Source organism: Anguilla anguilla, chromosome 17 (genome assembly GCF_013347855.1).
Source record: "Anguilla anguilla isolate fAngAng1 chromosome 17, fAngAng1.pri, whole genome shotgun sequence".
Classification (NCBI taxonomy): Eukaryota; Metazoa; Chordata; class Actinopteri; order Anguilliformes; family Anguillidae; genus Anguilla; species Anguilla anguilla.
Window position 1 is genome coordinate 8,549,613 of NC_049217.1, and position 21,479 is coordinate 8,571,091.

The window sequence follows — 21,479 nt, forward strand, 5'->3', positions numbered from 1 at the left end:
CTAGTTGCATGCAGTGTGGTTTGCATCAGTGTGTTCTTATCGTGCTGGTCTTCTGCAGGCATTACACAGCTAACACAAAATGTTCTCGCAATGTTGCAGCAATGTAGTGGTGATGTCATAACATTGACAAAAACGTTTCAGGAACATTGAGAACATTTTGTGCTGTGTGAGCATGGTGTGTAGCAGGGCATTTAAACTGTTCCTGCTCTCTTCTGTCAGCACAAGTGATCAACCGTCAGGATCAGCCTGTAGTGTTCCATGTGGTTCTGCTAAGTTCAGCATTAACATGCATGCTCATGGCATCTCTCCACTGCTAACTTTAGAAAGCCATTATTGCACTCAGACAGTGAACTAGACCAGTCTGCTCTGCAGGTGGTGGGGTAGTAATCAATTGAAAAAAGAATAAATGCTCAATGCACCCTGCAGAATGATTTCATGCTCACAGTCAGCTTGCACTGCATCCTACATGAGTGCTAGGTGTTGGGCAATATCATAAAACAGAAGATATTTTTCAGCTGATATCAGAATGAATCCATCTGACTGAATAGTTTTTCCCAAGACAATACAAAGGTCAGAGAAATCAGGATACCATAATAGTCTGGGTCCAAAGTGAAAGGCCTCTCTTTCGCTCTCTCCCTCTCACGTTCTTTCTCTCTCTGTCTCTCTCTCGCGTGCTTTCGCTCTCTGTCCCTGTCCTAACACTGTCTGCCCCCCCGGCCCATAGCGTGTAGTTTGTTTACAGGGGAAGCTGAAGTGCGCCGTTGTGTAGCCACGAGCGTGCCGTGATCAGTACTCAACAGGAAGCGCGTTGGCCAGTCCTAAGGGGACGGGCGATTCTGTTTATTTCTCACAGCACCACATACTTATCATCCCCCAGAACCCTGTCCTATTTCCAGATTTGGCGGACAAGAAAAAAAACTGAGTAGCAGGAAAGACCATTTGCGTTTGTGAACTGGCAGGCAGCCAGTGAAATCACCATATATCAATGTATTTCAATGTGAAGCAACAATATGTGCGGTGTGTTTGAATACGTGGTGCCCTCCAAAATGATTGACTCCCTTGATTATGATGAGCAATAAAGGCTGTGTAAAATAATTAACACAGGTAATAATTAATACTTTATACCAGTTTCAATGCTGAACTTTGATTGGATCCCAGTGTTATGGTCATTTGGGACCAAAATTGAAGGATTTTCCCAGGGTGTATATCTGAATTTGTCACATTCCTAGAGATCATTTTGATTTACTTTACTTTGAGAAACCTGCTAAATGGATTCCACCTCTCCGGTGCCTTCCTGCAGCTAGGCCCTGGCCGTGCTAAATCCCTTCCTCTAATTATTACTTTCAGGGATGTTTTAAAGCAGCAGTCCGGAGGAGAAACATTTGTGACTTCTGGTTTTTTTTTGCGCAATGTGCCATTTCGGACTTCATAAAAATGTACATTTTTATTAGTGAATTCCTGCGACTGGCTATGAGGGGGAAAGCCCTGTAATTTGGCATCTACCTGTAAAGAGAAGGCTTCTTAAAAATAATGAATGCTTGGGACGGGGGGCCCGTTAACACCTACTGTAGCCGTCCCATTTGTGGAGGTGATGAGGGGATGGGTAAGACCCAGATGTTCGAAACACCGTTTACCCCTCACCCCCCCACCCCCCGCTCCGAACACCTCCTCCGCCCCTCTGTTCCGCGTGTCCCATCCCTTAGCCTCGAAAGGCCTCCGGCACCCCTTTATATGCCTCGTTTCCAAATCTTTGCATTCTGCTTTTGCATCCACCTGGCTAATCACTCTGTCAGTGAATCGCTCAGTTAATCCATCAGTCAGATTGCATTTAGCCTTGTAGAGCGCCGCTCACAGTCAGCTCTCGCCTCTCTGCCCTCTCTGCCCTCTCTGGCCTCTCTGGCTTCTCTAGCCGCTCTGGCCACTCAAGAGTGATTCATATATTCGCTGCTTGGCAGTGGCAGTGGCAGAGCGGCTCACCTCCAGATGGCGGGAGCGGGGTCTGATGGAAATACCTGCCGCAGCTCCCTTTGTATTCTCTGCACCCCAGAGGAGCCCCATCCCGTTACTGCGTCAGGACTCCTCTCCCCAAGCCAGATGGGCTGGAGCAACCAAAACTACATTCCAAAAAAATACAATACCCAGATTGCATATTTGCATTACTTCAATGTCCTGCCCTGGATCCAAAATCAACAGCCTACCTGGATAGAAATGCTAAGATAGAGCTTTCAGATTCAGGACTATTGGTCATATGACAAAATGGCCATTAATGACACACACACTAAGATAATTGTCTCTGCTTGTACCCAAAGCTCCAAAGGATATTGGGATATGTAGTTTCTAATCACTTACTAATGACAAATGAGTTATGTTTCTGTGTGGAACTGCTTTATAGACAATAAAGAGGTTTCAGAATTGTATAATGCTCTATGGATGATGAACAATCAAAGTAATAATTCAGTGCTTCTGTGGTTCTTAGTTTATTCTGGCCATGTTACTGTTTTGGATTTAATCTGTTCCCAAATTCCTGTTTGCTAAATATCTGCGTTAACTTCACAAACTCAAATTTGCCGATCTGCAGAGGAAGCTGAAGTGGAGATGAATCGGGCAGCTGGTAATAAATAAAGCACTGTGTTTTCAAAATGGCAAAATAGCTATTTGTTGTTGAAGTATCACATACAGGAGTGCAGATGTAAAACATACACTGTAAATAATCTGAAGACATGAATGGAATATTTCCATTCAGCAACAATAGGTGGTAAACTTCACTTTTTCTTATGGCTTAGGCCTATTCCCTATCACATCAGATCAAAATGAAATTCCAAAGAATTGTCCTCCTAACAATATTGCTTTGGCACATTATATTTTGAATGTTAATGGGTTTACAGAATACTCTCCTTAGTGTGTGACCTTTTGCACAATCCCATATCGGGATATAACTGCACATGGTGAGGCTAAATTGTTCAATTTTGGCAGATGTTAGTAATGGGGGGTAGGAATGGTGAGGTAAATAGGGAACCAAACATATGGAACCCAAAAGAGAAAGAGAGAAATAATGAAAGGAAAACAAAAGCTGGTAATGAAATTGACCCCATTTTTCTCAGAGTGGAATAGTGTTCTGCAGCATTTGACTCCACAAGTAGCTTTTCTCGGCCTAGAAGCCTCATAGAACCACATCCTGGAGGAATGTCTGGGCTTAGTATTCCTGAAACCGTATCTGCAAGCCTGGCCCACATCGTCACCCGTGCTTTATTTTTAAAGGAGAAACAAAGGCGAGTGGAAAGTTGGCTGTACAGACTCCTGCAATCTGGAGACTCCATTTTGCAAAGACAGTAGCAGCATTAATGGGGGATTTCATCACACGGAAGCTTTCCTTTCATCTCCTCTGCTTTCCTCTGTGCAGTTTTTTCACAGACATTAGAACTATTTTAAAAACATAATTAGGAATGTATTGTATAAAATGATCTGCAACACCAAAGGTTAAAGGTAAAATGCGCAAATATTTGCTACGTTCTGGTAACATTTTATTTGAGGTATATTTGCCATGAAGACAACAACATTCTGTTGTAAACATCATATAACACCTGTTATAACCTGTCATCAAAGTGTATTACAGATTATGACAAATGTCATAAATCTGTCAGTCTGTGCCGCAAATTCCTTATTTTTATGTTATATAATAGTTGTTGCATGCATTGTGACAGGATTATGTTATGTGGTTGTTATATTAGGATTATGTAGATGCTTTTCTGCTGGCAGTAGCACCAACCCAAATACCACTAATCCTAATCTGAATGCTTATGTCCATAGAGAGATATTAAAAGTATATTATTATGCTATAGCAGGTAAATAACACTTGCCCAGTGGAAAATATGGTGTTTATTTATTTATTTGTTTATTTGACAGGTAAAAAGCAGGAAAAGTTACAAAAAATATGTATAAGCAGCAATTTGCAAACATGAATCTTAAATTTTATCTGGTGAATATGAATATAATTAATGAATGAATATTATTGCTAATTTCTCTAGATTTTCAACAGGTAGCAGTGCATTGCAACAGTGTATTGCAACAGAACACATAGAATCTGGTTTTGTGTAAGCATGCATTTAAAAATATGTGTATTTGCCCACTTACATTTTAATAAGATTGTTCATAATCATAGCAATGTATATTTATATTGACAATAAATGTTCAGCATTATTAGGGTCTCAGAAATACCATTTGAAATGATTAATATTGCAGTTTTGCTGTTTATAAAATCCTAAATCATTGACAAATTGTTTGAAATATTTTTTTAAACTGAAAAGGTTTTCTGCATATGGCTTTTCATTGTCATTAATTGTGCTTGCCTAAAAATGTTACTAACACCAAGTACAGTTTTTAAGGAAAAAGTGTAAAAACTCCTAAGATTCCGATAAAGCGGTGCATGTTTGTTGAGACGTGTGTAATAATTACAGTTCGATGAGCTGACTGCACATTCCTGCGTTAAGTGGAAACCACTGGTACCCAGAGACGCCTCACAAACACACATCTGGAGCCCAAACCAGGTGAGGGCCGCGCCGTACCTGGACCCGTCCTTCTCATTTCCCCATTCTCACCACTCTCAGTGGGCCCTGCAGGAGCCATTTTAACACCTAGCGGCCCTCTAATTCTCTCTCTATCTCTGTCTCTCTGTCTCTCTCTCTCTCTGTCTCTCTCATCCGAAGCGCACCAGTTATAAATCAGTGTTGTGAATGCTGCGTTGAGGTGCCCAATTACATGCTTCAGGAAATGCAGGCATGGCATTCATTGCTATGATTCTAATGGTCATGACGCATTTCAAATGATATTTGTATTGAGAATTCCAAGTACACAACGCTGACAAATAATTATAATAAAAATTCCTATTGCCCTTTCCCTCACACACAGGTCACTAGTTTTACTATCCCAAAACAAAAAAAGGCCCAAAATACCCTGAGGTAGAGAAACCCTTGAGCTGCAAATATCATGGAGTAATTGTTGACTCATTTTTTTTTTCATCAGGATGGGAGAGATCCCAGGAAACCTCTGGAAATAAATCCCAAATTAGAGGCTGCTGAAGAATGCGGGGCCATTTAGCCCCCACACGGATTGCAGTTCTGAGCACTGCCAGTGCCGAGCTGTGCTTGGACTCCGCCCCATGTTGATCCTAGTGCCCGGCCAGGTAAGGGGGGAGGGGGGGGGGGGTTTGCAGATGGGTGGCTCGGACCCCTGGATGAGCTCAGGCTCTCTGGCCTTCCCTCGCTATTAATGAAAGAAAGAAAAGAGGTGTCCACCTATGTAGAAGATTATACTTTGACAAAGACAAAGCACTTCAGTTGGTAATAAAATGAGCATATTTGTAGATATAATGTTTCTGTTCTCACTAAGTCGGAACAACATGTCCCTCGGCACAGTTACAGTACAGTTAAAGTTCTTTCATTTCCTGTACGTTGCAAATAAACTTTAAAAATATTGCCAGTCACTGATGTCAATCACAGTGTTACAAATCAATAGGATATTTTTCTATTTTTGTCTCTGAGGTACAAGCCACAGCTACCTGGGGCTGGGCCAGTTCCGTCAACAAAATCTTATCTAATTTCCCATACTGCACTTTGAAATTGAAGTCTCCATCGCCGGTTATCAACCAGCATTGGCAGCACTGGCTGAAGCCGGGACATTAGCCGTTTGTGAAGGTTGTCTTATAATGAAAGTTAAATGGCATAGGTTTCAATGGAATACCAGTTTTCGAATGAGCTGAATTCAAGAGTATCTGAAATAACTGCTTGTGAAAATGCATATTGCTGATTCAGACTGTGAAGATTTATGTAGTTAAATACCAAAAAAGTATCAGAGGATATTTTTGCAGGCTGCTGCCAAAGTATATTTGTTGTATTCATTAGTATTAATATCTATTATTTATTTTACCAGCATTACTACTGTTTTACTGACTTTTCCACATTGTGCATACCAGCTGCCCTTTGCAAGCTGATTCAGTCATTCACTGTTTTACATTCCATTTATGGGTGTGTGCACATTAAATTTCAATATTACAAACACGGGGTTGGTTTGTACCAATGGCTTCTGCATACGAATCTCATGTCATCCCATCGTGGATGAGAGAGTGGGCAGGTGGTTTGGGTTTGAGAGTGCAGTTGTGGACCGGGTGACGTGGGGGTGGTGGACAGGCCGAGAATAGAGATTGCAGACCGTAGTGGGGTGGGGGGTGGGTGGATTAGGGGGGGCTATGGCTGCTATACCCCCCCCCCCCTGTAATTTCCTATGCATCTCATAGGCAGCAGCCAAATATGTGAGGTTGGTATGATCCTGGGAGTGCATTGCCAGGAGCAGCCGGGCCTATGAGGTATGCTTCAGACAGGCTGGCTCATGCCTGTCTCTCTACAGCAGGCTGCCCTGAGAGGCCTGTGGGAGAAACTGAGAGCTCTTTCTACTGTGGAGAGAGGATGAAGCGCTGTCCTTATTTTTCAAGCCGATTGGGGGGCGGGAACAATTAATCTCTCTGGTTGGACAGTGTCGAGTGTGCATACCTAGACTCACGTTCATAGGACAGAGTCACAAAATCAGACACAGGCCCGGATTCAACCAGTATCTGACCTTAAGATTGTCTTAACAATAAATGTAAGTGTCACCTTTCGGTTCTCACAACAACAGTTTGATGCATTAACAGTGGTGACTGCCAAATTGACTAAACTGCATCCATGTGTTTAATTGTGAGTCAAAGCTGAATGCAAAGTTTAATTCTGTTCAAAGGTACATAGTCCCTCAGAGTTTCAATCCTGAAACTGCTGGTGTTCTTTTTCTCAACTTTTACACCTCTGCAGACCAGGGACTTTTCTATCTTGTTGGATGTTCCAGTGGCCCCTGATTTGGTTGTGCTCTTGGCTTTTGTAGTGGGGTCTAGTTTATACACATGCATAAATACTTCTCTATAAATAATTCTGGAATTTGTTTTTTTCTGAATAATAATTAGAATAACTTAATTAAATGGAATAACTGAGAGGAATTTGAATTTGAATTTTACGTGTCTGTTGAAGTTTTGTATGGAGATTAACATTAGGCTTTAATATTATGGTACATACTCATTTTCATTCCTGTGCTCCTCATAGCTTTATTGATCAACTGGTAAGGTTATACTCTCAGGACAGAATTCCTGGACCTGGCCTCCTTCCTGAAGCGATTCCAGTGATTTTCATTCACCTGTTTTTAAAAGGCCTCAAATTTCCCATCAGATTTCTTTTGCGAGATGCTGGGCTCATTGTATGAAATTCTCCAGGGAAGGTTAAAGCTCAGATGACCAAAGCAGGTGCCTCTTTTTTAAGGCACAGGAAAGATGGAGAGGTGGGACAGTGTCTGTGGGCACACTGCAGCCAATGAGAAGCCCAGGATGCCAGGATAGCGACCCATAAATAACACACCTCAGACCGAGCTTCCCGCCCTGGCTGTGTGAGGAAATTATAAAAATAATAATAATTATAATTGGAGGTAAATGCAGGGATATGTTAGACAAAAATGTGGAAGACTGATGGGGAAAAAATAAACAAACGCCAGGCTTTAGCCGTCAAAGATTCCAGAATTTTCTAGCCATGGAAAATAGGATGGAAAGAAAAAATTGCATGGGTGAAATCCAGATCTTTCTTTAATATAAACGCTGTCTGTGGAGAAAATGGACAGTTTAGACAAAAAAAGGGAGAGAACTAAAATGAGGGTCAGAGAAGTCTGCTTGTGCTACTAGACTGTGCAGCAGTTTGTTAGAAAAGGACAAAGTAAGTTGTGTGTGGTTTTTGTCCTGAAAGGATGCCATGTGGAATTGCAGCCATAGTTTTCAACATTAGTTAATGCTGCTGCTACTGCCTGGAATTTGTTAAAATGAATTTTAAGAAACAAAAAGAGGGCAAATGTCCCCAGTCTTCAAAATTGGAAACCATTAGTGAACGTCAGTCCTTGGCAAGATATCATAAGAATATACTGCTTTGAGGATGTTTTTTTTTGGAAAAATATGTGTAGTGGTGGAGTTCTAGATTTGTATCAACACACTACTATACTACTTTACTACCATATGTGGATCAGCATATTAATCCAGAAACTACCTTGTCAATCAAAAGTGTGCAGAATCCAAAAAAACTAAATATTTTCTTGAAGGTAAGACATAATTAAGTAGAGCAGAGAATAAAGGATCTAGTATCATATCTTCGATGAGTTATTTAGCTCACTTTAGCAGGCCTCTTGGTTCCATTCTGGGTCTTTACTGTTCCAGCATTCCACTTCGTTTCCAACAGGACGAGACTTGAGGAGAGACATTATGCTAGATAAATTAAACTCCTGCTTTAGCCCCTATCCACCAACGTGTGTCATGTATGCTTTTATTTTTGTTTTAATGCTGAACTCCAGCTGATGGTCTCCTTCGTATCTAAATGCTGTATGGGTAGCAGCTGTTGGCTTTTGGCAGAAGCGTGTACTGTCCTGTCACCTCCTTTCACATAGAGCCCAGATCAAAGAAAGGTCTTTTTGTTTAAGGGAGGGGTGGGGCTTTTTCTGGGAGGGGGGTGGGGTGTTAATACAGAGGTTGAAGTGCCATTCAGGGGTGCGCACTATGGCAGATTTTCCACTAAGGAGAGTTTTTGGCTGCCAGGTGAAATTTTACAAATCGGAAGATCAAGGCGCAATGGGACTGGTGTATTGGGCTCCCCGGTGAGTTTACAAGGTGCCCGGGTCTCTGCCTGGTCTTATGGGGAGCCAGGACCCAGCTTGGGGTCTCCTGTAAATGGGCAGGGGGGACCGGGCTCACTCTAAGACCTGGTTGATGCTCCAGCATCAAAATCCCTTGAGGTTGTGGAAAATTAAAGAGCGAACAGCATTGTGGGTATTATTGCTCTTTTATGATTATACAGTAACTGTTCTTTTGGGAAATTGGGGCAGACTCAAAGATCAAGGTGAATGCATAAATGAAAAGTGTGAGTGTATGTGGGGGGATGGGGGGGGGCATAGGGGGTTAGTGCAATCTAACAATGTTCTACTGTATGTATGAGTATTCAAGAGAAAAAAAAACAACTTAAGCTACAGCCCTAGCAAAAAGCTCCTTACGGTTTTCATCAGTGCAAAATGAACACCTTTCATTGAGAAATAATGGATTAATCAAGTTTATGGTTGTAAGAACTGTAACATTATAATGATGCCATAGATATTTTTTACATTCACTCTCATTATCCATTCTTGTAAATGACTTTTTCATGTATCTGTAATAAAGACTTGAACCGTTTAATTTCTTTTAAATATACAAACAGTGTACTCCTACATTCATGTGGCTTTATGCGTATTATGTCTAATGGACATAACTAATGTAATGTAATAACTAGTTAATACCTAATGTATAACTGCTGTGACCTTGTCCATGGTGCATTGCAGGAAATACTTTCTGTTCAGTAGGGCTAGAGTCTAAGCACTATGCTGCAGTTTCAGCTTTCTCTTTTAGAAACACATTCTGTTGAATGATTTTGAGACAAATGTACCTGCATAGACTTGTGGTCAAAACTGAAGCCCATATACTTCCGTATAGTTTCCAGTGTCTTCGCTGTTTCCCCTTCACCAACACATTAAATTCAACACATATGATGCAAAAATATTTTTATTCAACAAAGGAAAACTTCTCATTTACAAAAGTATTCAATTGTCCCCCCAACCACCACCACCAAGAGTCAATACTGTTTAGATGGGCCTGTGGCAGCAATGAGACTGAGTCTTCTCAGGTATGTCTGTATGAGCTTTGCACATTTATATTTTGGAATTTTTACTCATTCCTCCATGCATATTTGCTCAAACTCTGCCAGGTTAGGAGACAGCTCTTTTCTGGTTATATCCCTAATTTTCAATGGTATTTAAGTCTGGGCTTTGGCTGGGCCATTCCAGAATACTGAACTTCTTGTTTTTAAGCCATTTCTTTGCAGAATTTTCCTGTGTTCTTTGGGTCGTTGCCCTGCTTGAACATGAATCTTCACCCCGAAAGCAGATATCATGCATATTGTAGTGGGTAATCCTCAAGAGTTTGCCTATATTTGGCAATCCACTTGATGGCAAGCTAGGCCCTCCTGCTTGAAAAGCAACACAACACCATGATTCTGAGCCGCCAACGCTTGACCGTAAGGCTGGTGTTACCTGGGCAATGGGCTGTGATTGGTTTGCCCTAAACATAGCACTTTGCTTTGCTGAAATTTACATGATTACAGTCTAGAGTCAGACACTGTAACCAGGGGAACTGTACGGGAGGGGGGGCAATTCATTTTTTGTAGTGCTTTCATTCAAATTGTCAATATTCTGTATGACAAGATTTGTCAATAAAGAAGAGAACGGGAGGGCAGGCAATTCCAAGGCCGCTGATTGACAAGGGCCCTCAAAAATATTAAACATAGGACTTTCTGGGGTGGTGGGGCCCAATGAGAAATTTTAGATGGCCCCTAAATCCCTGGTGGGTCCCCTAACTGTAACAGTATAGAAACTGCAACCCTTAAAAAAACATGATTTTTAAAGCAACTGGTTTCTGACCACTTTTGACTGTCAGTCAAAAACTTTCTCAGAGAGAAAGCCATTTTGAGTGATTTCTAGGCCAATAGTGCAGTCTTCTAAGATGCTTTAAAAACTTACCATAAACAGACACCAGATGACTTAAATACATACACAGCATGTCTTTGCAACATATTTAATGGCATGGTCTGGTGCATTAGGAGCAACAGCACACATAAGCACCAGGTATATCAATGTATATAATATAATGTCTGCAAAACATTACATTCACTTGCAGATGTGCCTATCTATGTTTCCTTTCAATCTTCATATTAATAGATATTTGTAGATACAAGCTAAAGTACATGAGGCTAGACAACCTGCTGGAGGGTGCATGCAAATCATAGCACCTGCAGTTTGAACATTGAACTTTGTGGTTTCACACTTCTTTAACAACCTTTCCACACAACTGTCACCCATACGAGAATGTAGTGGCATGAGGATGCTAACACAGTCTGTGGTTGACATGAGCGAGCTTCAACCTCCTTCCTTATGAAATGCTTTGAGGTAATGTGACCAAAGGTGCTATATAAATGTAACTATTATTATTATTATTATTATTATTATTATTATTATTATTATAAGCAGTGTGACAGTTGGCACCAAGTGCAAAATCACAACTGTTGCTTAAAATGACACCCAGTTGTGTCATTTATTTTGGCCCCAAGATGTCCCATGTGAGAAGGGCGGTGTTGTCGGGTGGCTTTTTTGCAAGGATGTAAGGAAGCCTTGTGGCGTTCATAAACGGTGCACCCAGGTTCTGTAAAACACTGATCCGATGCAGCTGTCGGTGCCGGTCTGGTCCAACTATTCCCTTGGGCTGGCAGGAAATGCACCGCACTAAAGTCGGGACGTGGGGGGGAGTTGCAAATTGGGGGCCTTTATTACCTGCCCAAAAAAGGCCTTTTGGACCCCGTGGGTCTTGGCAGATGACTCGGGGGATCAAACGTGTCCAGGTCCCAGCACCCTGGCGACAGGGGCCCATAAACCCCCCATTACGGCTCCCGTTGGTAATAGGTAACATGCGGCAGGTAGGGAGGATCACGGAGCTGAGCCGAGTTTTATTGCTTTCCCGGCCCAGAACGGGGCCCTTAAAAGTGCAAAATGAGCTCGGGCCCACCTCACGCGCCTGTTGGAAGCACCCAGGGGGGGCCCCCTGTAAAATCACCGTTAAAGCTCAAGCTAGCCTTTGTTGCTATTCATCTTTATGGTGCGCTGACACGGCTGTTGCCACCCCCCTCTTGCCCCCGGTGGTGCAGCACGGATGCTACCGGAGTTCTGCAAATCAGCGTTTAATTAAGGCACTTACAATGGAGCGCAGGATGAGCCAGCGATGATCTCATTGGCAGCATACATACGGAGGACGGGACGCCGCTTTTTTTCCTCACGGACAAGATGATCGGCCTCTCGTGCAATGGATGCTGGGAAAGCACAAGATTAAGCAGGCTCCAAGTCTCCGGTTTGTGACTCAGCAGATGTACTCCTGGTCGTAGCTGCGCTGCAAAAATAGATAGAGCAGGTTAAAATGCAAAATCATCACGATTCATCCGAGACATTTTTATTTATGAAATTACTCCTCATATTCTAAAAATAACTGGCTATTATATGTAGTGCGGATGATAGTTTCCCACTTTCCATACGGAAAATACGGAGTTTCAGGATTTTTAGGGAGCTTATTCAAACATTGCAGCACAGTCCTTCAAGGTTGCAGGTGTATGATGTCATTATTTGTGCTGAGAAGCCCAAAAATGGTTACTTCCGCTGGCATGCGCTAGGAGAGAAATCCTGGCCCCCTGGATGAACTAGAGGCCTGATTCGCTCAGAGCTCAAGGCAATGGCAGATTATCGCCTCTAGGGTTGGGTGTCGAAAGCTGGCACCGCTATGGCACCATTTCCAATGCGACCGGTACCTATACAGGAGAAGTTTCAGCTAGGTGCATTACTCAGGGGAGCAGCAAAGGTAACAGCCATCTGGTTAACATAACCCTAAATGGGTGCATCATGGCAGGAGGAAAGAATTCAGTTCACGTATCACGTCAGATTCAAAATTTACCCTTAAATTTTCACTCAAATAAATGTGTTTTTCTCCACAAACACTATTTGGTAATGCCATTTTCCTAAATTTGGGAACTATGCAAATACATGTATTTAAAATTATTTGAACAAATTTTGATTCAATCCACACAGAAAATATTAAATGTAAAATAAACTATGAGTACTTTTACCGACTTTTTAGACTCTGTTAAAGTTCATTTACCACTGCTAGAATTGATTTTACAGTAGTATTTTTGCTGTGCAGGCCAATAAAGATTTAAGCAAATTAAGGGGAAAAGTTTACTTTTTTCAGAGGGGCCAGATTTGAAAGTGAAATATTTCTTAGAAATGAGTGGTGCAGGCAGCAGTTATGCTAAAAAAAAGGGTCAGACCCAAAATGGCTGAGTTTATTGTAATGGGAATGCCTCCAGTAAGTAATCGAGGGATGCAGTAAGACACCTGAGGGCCAAAATGGCCCCTGGAGAATGGTTTCAGAGCCACTTTCCTAGCCGGGGCAGATGCTCTGTGCTCCAGAATGCCTGAAGTCTTTTAAAGAGGCATTCTTTTGATGGGATCCAGATTTTGGGGGCTGAGCAGCTCTGCGGTGTGATGCCAGTGGGTGTGGTGAGGTGGCTCCAGAAATCCGTCTTTGCTCCTCCCACTGAAAACGCTGAAGATCTCACCTTCCGCACGTCTGCAAAAACCACAGAGAGGTATGCTTAGGATTCAGCTTTAGGTAAAGGTTACCCCGCAAAGGAATCCAATGCATTTTTTAAAAAAGGGGACGGGTCATTTTTGGGTGCATTTATTCATGTGAAATCTGATTAATTGCATTTGTTAATGTTTTGTAACAGTTATGTACAACTGACTTTAACGTACCTAATACAAAGGGAATATTAACTTTGCCCCTTTTGCAACCATTCTCAGATTGAAATATACTTTAATGCTTAATGTGTTGCTTCTGGTGTTCAATATAATGCAAACTATGCTGCTGCTAGAAAATAATATTAGCTAAAAATATCAGATCAATGTTCCATATTAGAGTGCGATAAAATTGACATTTAAAACTAACACAGTAATGCGAACTACTGCAAATTAATTACAAAAAATGTTAATATTTTCTGCTTTCATGTCTCTGAAATTTTGATGGATTGAGGCATTTCATCCATAAATGCTATTCACGTACGCTATGCAGTAAAATGAATGGCATGATTCATTCAGGCAACTGCGTATACGTGGCCTTTATTATAACTGGAATTTTTCAAATATAAAATTTGTATTTTCATTCATAAATTGCACATGTTAAAATAAAAAAAAGTAAAAATGCCATAAAAATACTTGCCTTGCTAAACTTTTAGATAGCTTGATCATTTGTTATGGTTTTCTTTAAGTAAATAAGCGCTGCAAGCAACAGCCTTGTAAGAGCGGAGGGTAATTAGGGCTTATTGAGTTAATTACTCTCTTCAGAGGATATTCTTGTGATATGGTTGTCTGCTGTGCTCCAGGCCCTGCTTCCCTTTGTATGTGAGTCTCTCTCTGTGTCTCAGGGCCACATATCGATCGGTTTGAGTGTGGCATCCAGCGCTCAGTGCTGGTGGAAATAACGCTTTGCTTTTTTTTGCTTTTTTTTTTTTTTGGGTGGTTTTAGACTGACAACGTGGGATTGCCCTCTGCCGTCGTACAGAGCTGTCGTGTAACACTGTAAACGTAAATGCGTCGCTGCTACTGGTGACGGAGCGGAGGGGGGGGGGGGCTGGGACGGGGGGTGAGGGGTGGACTGGGTGGAAAAGAAGCTCCTCTCTGCTTCTTTTCCTCCCCAACAAAAACTGCAATACTGCTGCTGACGCACAAAAAAAGAAAAGAAAAAAAAAAACGCGACCAAGTTTCTGTGGACTCTGTTTTAAGAGGGCGCCCCCTGTGGGCAGTCGAGAGGAATGCTGGGGGTTAATTTGTCATTGAGCCAGATGTGGGGGGAGGGGCATCAGGGAGGGGTAAGAGGAAGAGCTGAGGATCTCTAGAGAGAAAGGTACTGCCCAATTGGATCCAAGCTTTCTGTGACAAAAAGAACTACTGGTATTTCAGGTCACTAATGCGATCTGCAGAGAAAGGATTCAAAAGAAAAAAAAAATACTAGGAAAAATAAGAAAAACAGCTCGCAGCTTAAATCAGTCACATCGTCACACTTAAAAGACCACTTGTCACTGAAATTGTCTTTAGATTTGACCCTGTGGGTGGGGACACAACTTAGGCTTTAAATAACCTACATAATTACGGCTTGCATCCTCTTGTTGATCTGTTGCATCTTTGGCTGACTGACCATTCAGTCAGACGGAAAGGGTTGAGAAACGAGTGCAGTTCCCTTTTCGTGCTTACAGCATGCTTAAAAGGGATTTAGTGGAGAGCAACAAAGCCAATCATAACATTAAGTAAATAATTTTCTCGTCCCAGAAGAGTCGGAGGGATTAAACACAAGAACCTGCAGTGCCAGGGAATTCCACATAATTCATCCACATTCATCCATTTGAAGTGTATCAAATATCAGAATTTCAGCTAACTTTTTTATTAATGCATTTTTGACTTTCATTCCTCTAAAAAAGTGGCTGACATTCTTGCATCCAGTTCTGTCTATTTTTCTACATGCCACTATGCAGAATTACAAAGGCGCAGCAAAATATTATTTGTTGATTTTGAGCGTAATGGGCAGAGGTCTGAGAAACAGCTAAACCTTTTTTTTGGGGGGGGGGGGTGGGGGTTTGCCTGTTCTGCACGGTCGGGGAGTGATGAAATCACAACGAGGCAGTGCGAAGCTCGCCCTTCCCTCCTCAGACATGGCGTGGCAGCGCGTGTCGCCCGCGGCGATGACTTTCAGATGGGAAGCACAGAGAGCATCGGCGAGCTCCGGGCCGGAAATGCCAGGGGAATGTGGCACACGTGACCGCGCCTGCGGAAGAGGAGGAGAGAGAGTTCCTACTGCAAGAAAGAGAGGGGGGGGGGGGGCAAAACGACAATCCCGATTTTCAAAGGTGATAGAGCCCTCTAATATGGAAGTAGAGGGATAGGCAGCTGGGGGGGGGGGGTATGGGGGGGGACCCTTGGGGAATGGAGAATGGGGAAGCAAATGACGTCTCCAAAAACGGAGTCTCCAAACTTTGACATCCATCATCCTTTTTTTCTGCTTTGGCTCCTCCTCTTCCTCTCTTCAGGAGGACGAAGGCCTCAAACCCTCCCCATTTTCTGTTTGTTTGGGTATGCCCATGTGGCCTGTCTGTGACGAGGCACACAGTTTACCCACCAAGCAGACTATACAAATCCTCTGTTAGAAAGCTTTAGTGGCTTAGACGCTTCCAGAAGGGTGTCCGTGTTTCAGGCAAGGCAGACAGGAGGAGAGAGGCTGAGACTGCAGGCAAGCCCCACTCCGGAGGGACAAACGCGCACATTCTCACATAAAAACCTCCTCCCTCGGTTCTCCATGTGAGGGCCGACACAGATGATTAAGTGAGTCCAAGCCTTAAAGGAAATACAGAACAGGGACCAGATTCCAGATGTGGTGGGAGTGGTCGTGTACACACCAGTTTTCATGCTCTGAGAAGCTCTGGTTGCTAACGTTTGTACTTTAGCTACAGTGGCAGCTGAACTCCATTGACACGTCACAAGATAAAAGGAGCAAAACAGATACACCAGCTTTGCTATTTAGTTTGTTTTTATTTTCCATCTTTATGGTATGCGCCTGAAGCTTCTAAATAGCCCCTACGTCACATACTGAAGTGAAGAGGCGGAGAGAGGGAGAGAGAAAGAGAGAGCTAGGAAAAATTCTGAGATTGTAATTCAAGACGGGAGCATTTGGAATGGGTGGAGCTAGCCGAAAGCATGTTTCTGATTGGCCCGTGGGGTGCGTCAGTTATCGGAGGGGTAATTTCTCAGTCTGCTGTTTTTGCCTGCTTTTTTTGTGCAGGACTGCCATCTGTTTCCTGCATCCACACATCAGGAATAGGCTTTGAACCTAACTCCCCGCGATGCAGGATGCTGCTTTGTCATAGCCATAGCGATCGAGACCCTGCCCACATCCAGCACCGTAGCACATCGTTCAGCTCACAGACTATCGGTTTCGAGCGCTAAGGTCATTTAAACCCACAGTTTGCTTTCACTGGAATGCAACATATAAGTGAGCGTACCATATGTGCAAACACATACGCGAACATACTGTATGCCCAAACACGCACCACACCATACAGGGATAAAATACAGGATATGTTTCTGGGGATGTTTCCAGGGGAAATTGTTTACTGAAAATGTGTTTGTATCATCTGTGTGCTCTTGTGTTAACGTTCAGCTGACAGGGTGACTCACCATTCTTAGACTATGGAACTTCACATTCTGCAGCCCTGAGTATCTTACTGGGGCCACTCAAGACATGGGCCTGGTTTCAATCAACATTTGTCTGGTGATTCATGATTTGTTTCCAGTGCTTGTTTTTTTTTTCTTTCTTCTTCTTCACAAGCACAGTTGGGTGAGTTAAGCGGTCACACACACATTTGAACAGACAAAACTGTATTTTTGATGAAGGAAAAAAACCACTTGCTTTTATTTGTAAGTCAGAATTAAGGGAAAATGTTGATACTGTGGAGTCCTGACCAAGGTTCCTAAAAAAAAACAAACCAAAAAAAAATTGCAGGCTTGGATTCAGACTGAGCACTGCCACAGAAACAGTGACTGAATAATTAGGGCACACACTGAAGGGTGCAGCTCAGACGTGGTGATTCAGCGCCCAGGGCTCCACCTGTGTCATTTCGGGAGGTCAAAGGTCAGGCAGGCTGGGACACCCAGGAGGATAGGTTAGCCTACAGGGGGGAGAGGAATGTGGAGGTCCCCTCCCTGTCTTAATGTTCACCCACCTCCAGGATTTGTAACCCCCCCCCCCCCAAAAATGGTTCTCAGTGCCCTATGGGGTGAATTCCACCCTAAAACTATCCCACGGGGCTGCAGGGGTGACCCTATATCTCATGAGACTAGTCTAAAAGCAACAGGAGCAGGAAGGAAAGGTGTTTTAGAAGTTGCATTTCTGGGGAAAGGGGTTTAATGATGTGTTTACTGGAGTGGAAACCCATCCACTGAAACAAAGAAACAGTGCGAAAATGTGAAAGAAAAGAAATATCTGCTGGGTCTTCTCTTCCCTCCTGCCTGTTTTCTTCTCTTCCTTACTGACTGTACTCCAGGCAGGACGCATATTTCAGCACTGACACATCAACAGAGGGAGTGTGCTAGAGAAGGATGCCAGAGGAGAGAGAGAGAGGGGGGAGAGAGAGGAGGAGGAAAGAGAGGGAGAGGGAGAGAGAATGGAAGAGAGAGGGGGGGAGAGAGAGAAGGGGGAGCGAGAGAGAAAAGGAGAGAGAAGAGAGGGAGAAAAACTGACGTCCTCAGTTCGAACTCCGATGGGGAAAAGGAGAAGAGAGGATGAGTGGAGTCGGGGGGGGGAGGGAAGGAGGAGCTAACTCGCCTGCACAGTTGAAGGGGCTGTGTGGAGCTGTGGGAGCAATCTCCAAATGCATGTCCATTTCCCACTTTGCTACACACATTTTCCCCCGTCCCAGGACGGAGTGTAGCACAGTGGGTAAGGAACTGGGCTTGTAACCGAAAGGTCGTAGGTTCGATTCCCGGGTAAGGACACTGCCGTTGTACCCTTGAGCAAGGTACCTTACCGTAATTGCTTCAGTATATATCCAGCTGTATAAATGGATACAATGTAAAAGTTGTGTAAGTCGCTCTGGATAAGAGCGTCTGCTAAATGCCTGTAATGTAATGACAGGGGTCCATCCCACGGGAGACTTGGGGGGGGGTGATTACGCATCTGTGGACTCCTGGACTCCCGGGCAGGTGTCCTAAACTTTACAGTTTTCCCCTCGGATGCTCCAAAGGCGCTGGGCATATGAAACGACACGTCACGTCTGCGCAGCGAGCGCAGTGTTTGCGGCCGCTAATTTTCACGACGGCCGACGGAGCCCACGTGGAGCATAAACGTGTAATTATCATTTACACTGTTGCCAGGGCTGTGTGAGGGGCTGGTTAGAGCTGCACACAGTCATCTGGGCTTGCCTGTCTGGCTCCTTCCTGCTCATGTTCCCCCCCTGCCTTTTTTGGAAAACTTTTTAGGCCTCATCTTTCATATACAAGTACAAGGTTTTTTTGTTTTATCAGGGGCCCTGTTTTTCTGAAAACATCAGACAAGTATAACATGCTAGTTTTTGGAAGGAGATCACCTCACGTCTGCCTCGTAACGCGCTGATCCGGTGCTTCTCAGAAAATGGACGCTAAACTAGAGATTCTGCCTGGAGTGGAGCAGGCGGATTTTCGGCCCTCATTGCAGAGAGACCGACGCCGCGACGCACATCGGGGCTAGTTTTTTTATTTTTTTTAACTTAAACTCACGCTTGCATCCAGCAGATTGGGAGTCATCGTTCGGCCTGTGTTTTTCAAATGAAAACCAGAGCGCCTTTATTGTAATTTAGTCTGAGCTTTAAAGTTTGAGGTTGTGAGTGACGCTGTGGCGACTCTGTCTTTATCTTGGCTGGAGCTTAGTGCTAAAAATTGCCCTTTGTGGCCTGACTGTATAGCCACCATTTTGCTCTCAAAAAAACTCCAGGCTGTCCCCATACAGGGGGTATTTAAATACTGCATTTAAATAATGGCAGCGACTGCTTCAGCAGTTCCTCTGCCTTATTTGAGCTCAAGATGTTATTTAAGGATCTGTAGTTATTTCAGGTCTTCCAGTTTCAACTTGAGTAAATCTTTTAATGGCAGTGGGGTACGGGGTGTGAGACAATCCAGGGGCTGCTCCCCAAAACATGTACTGTAAATGTGTCAATTTCTCTGGAGTAATGACATTTATTTTCTGCAGAGATGCATCCACAGAGAGGGCAGACACAAACACACACACACACGCACAAAGACAAACACACACGCATGTACACATACATGCACATGCACACACACACATTTGCATGTGCACACATACACACACAAGATGTAAAGTATACAAATAGAAATATACCAAATGGATTTTATATGGCAAACCTTTTAATATAAAAAGGTTTTTTATATAGCAGCTGCAGTATGTATACAGGCATATGCAGAAATTCATGTATCCATACACACAGACACACACAGGCATACATGTACGCACACACGTACACACGTACACAGACACACACACTCACACATACACACACACACACACACGCTCATAGATACACACACACACACACTCTTGATTAGAGAGTGGCAGACGGGGAAGCAGGTTACAGGTGTCAATCTCACGCTTCCCCTCACAGCTTCACCATCAGACCACAATTACAGGGACTCAACCCAGGATGCACTTCACTCCTTTTCTGTTGTTTCCTGTTTTCATTCCTCCCAGTTAAAAAGAAATAAGCAATGAGAAATACTCTAATGCCCGGACATTGTAAAACTCTACTCTGTTACTGGTACAAATATTAGATAACCCTTATAGCCGATGCCACCTGATTGTAAGTGTTTTCATTATGTTGACTCATTAAGTTTTGACCAAAAAAAAAAGAATCAATCCAAACCTACCTGGCATACCTGCCTGGCATATGGCCCTGGCAAGGACCTTGTGTACTCAGAAACCACAAGCGGCACAGTGCCACAGGGCAGGATGCTGGGAGGGTGGGGTTAGGTCTCGGGCCAAAAGGAAGCACAACTGGAGCACTGAAAGGCCATAGACGAAGTGCGGAGAGCAGGTGAGTCTTCTCATCAGCAGCCCTAGCTGGTGCACTTACACAGGAATGATAATGCTCACCTGCACATAATGTCCTGTGTGGAGGGCATAAGCCCCATCATCCTCTGTAGATAAATGCAATAGCTACGATTAACACCACTCCGCTCAAGCACCTACTCCACTGCCACCGAAATACTCATTTGGGCCCCGAAGCTTGTAATAACCACCGTTTTTCCAGAAGAGCGTCCAACTTGTGGCTATTAACCTGAATTCTTTGGAGAGGGACATAATTGGAGTTTCATGGCAACATGTGCTGCATTCTCCAATTCTGGTATTAGCATTGGGCAGGGACAATAGGTAAATATATAAATATTTTTAAGAAACGGTAATAAATAATTGTTTTTAACTTAAGAGGCCACCATATATTGCTGTTGTGAACTTAGTTACTTTGTGATTAGAATGTAGTAGACATTCTGTAGACATCATTTAGAATTGTGATTCAGTATAGTCAAAATGAGAGCATTGTGACATCATTTTAATTAGAAAATATTTGAAGGCCAGAAGCCAACAGTGCTTTAACCCCAAATAATAAACACAAGAGGAGGACTATGGCAATGTAATATCGAAGTGATACATAAAAATTCTTAAACAGTGGTTAGGTAATGCTGAAAATGAGGGTCTTCGTTGTCTTAAAGGCTCCATCTCCCAAGTAGCAATATTTTGAGCAATTTGAGTCATGATTCAAATTCCATAAATGATGTTTACAGGACTGAGAAATTATATACACTGCACCACCTGTCCAAATACAACACTTACAATACAGACAAAATGGACCTGAAATAATTAACTGTCAATGCAATCTAAAAGGAAAAAGGTCAACGACTGTTTTGTTTTTCTGAAAGCTCTTATTGGCTATTATAGGTACGTACAACTGAAATACCAAAATTACTGGACTAATTATCTGCTAGTGGTGTCTACATCCACACCAGTGTTTCTGTTTTTCATTCTTATTTCCATTCAGTTTACTTCATTTTGGTGATGGTTGACCTTGCTAAACTGTGTTTGTAATGAAAAATACACATGTCACTTTATTAAAAGTAGTTATTTTCAACATTTAAGTGGGTAATCCTTATTATTTGAAATG

At 43.0% G+C, this 21,479-nt stretch overlaps 1 long non-coding RNA gene across 1 annotated transcript in view; it reads left to right on the top strand.

Moving 5' to 3' along the window:
* LOC118216612 overlaps positions 1–21,479 on the top strand; it is a 66,804-nt gene that overhangs the window by 40,230 nt on the left and 5,095 nt on the right. The window contains exons 2-3 of the long non-coding RNA XR_004763041.1: positions 4,455–4,544; positions 5,020–5,179. This is a non-coding gene — a long non-coding RNA (uncharacterized LOC118216612). The remainder of the gene's footprint in view (positions 1–4,454; positions 4,545–5,019; positions 5,180–21,479) is intronic.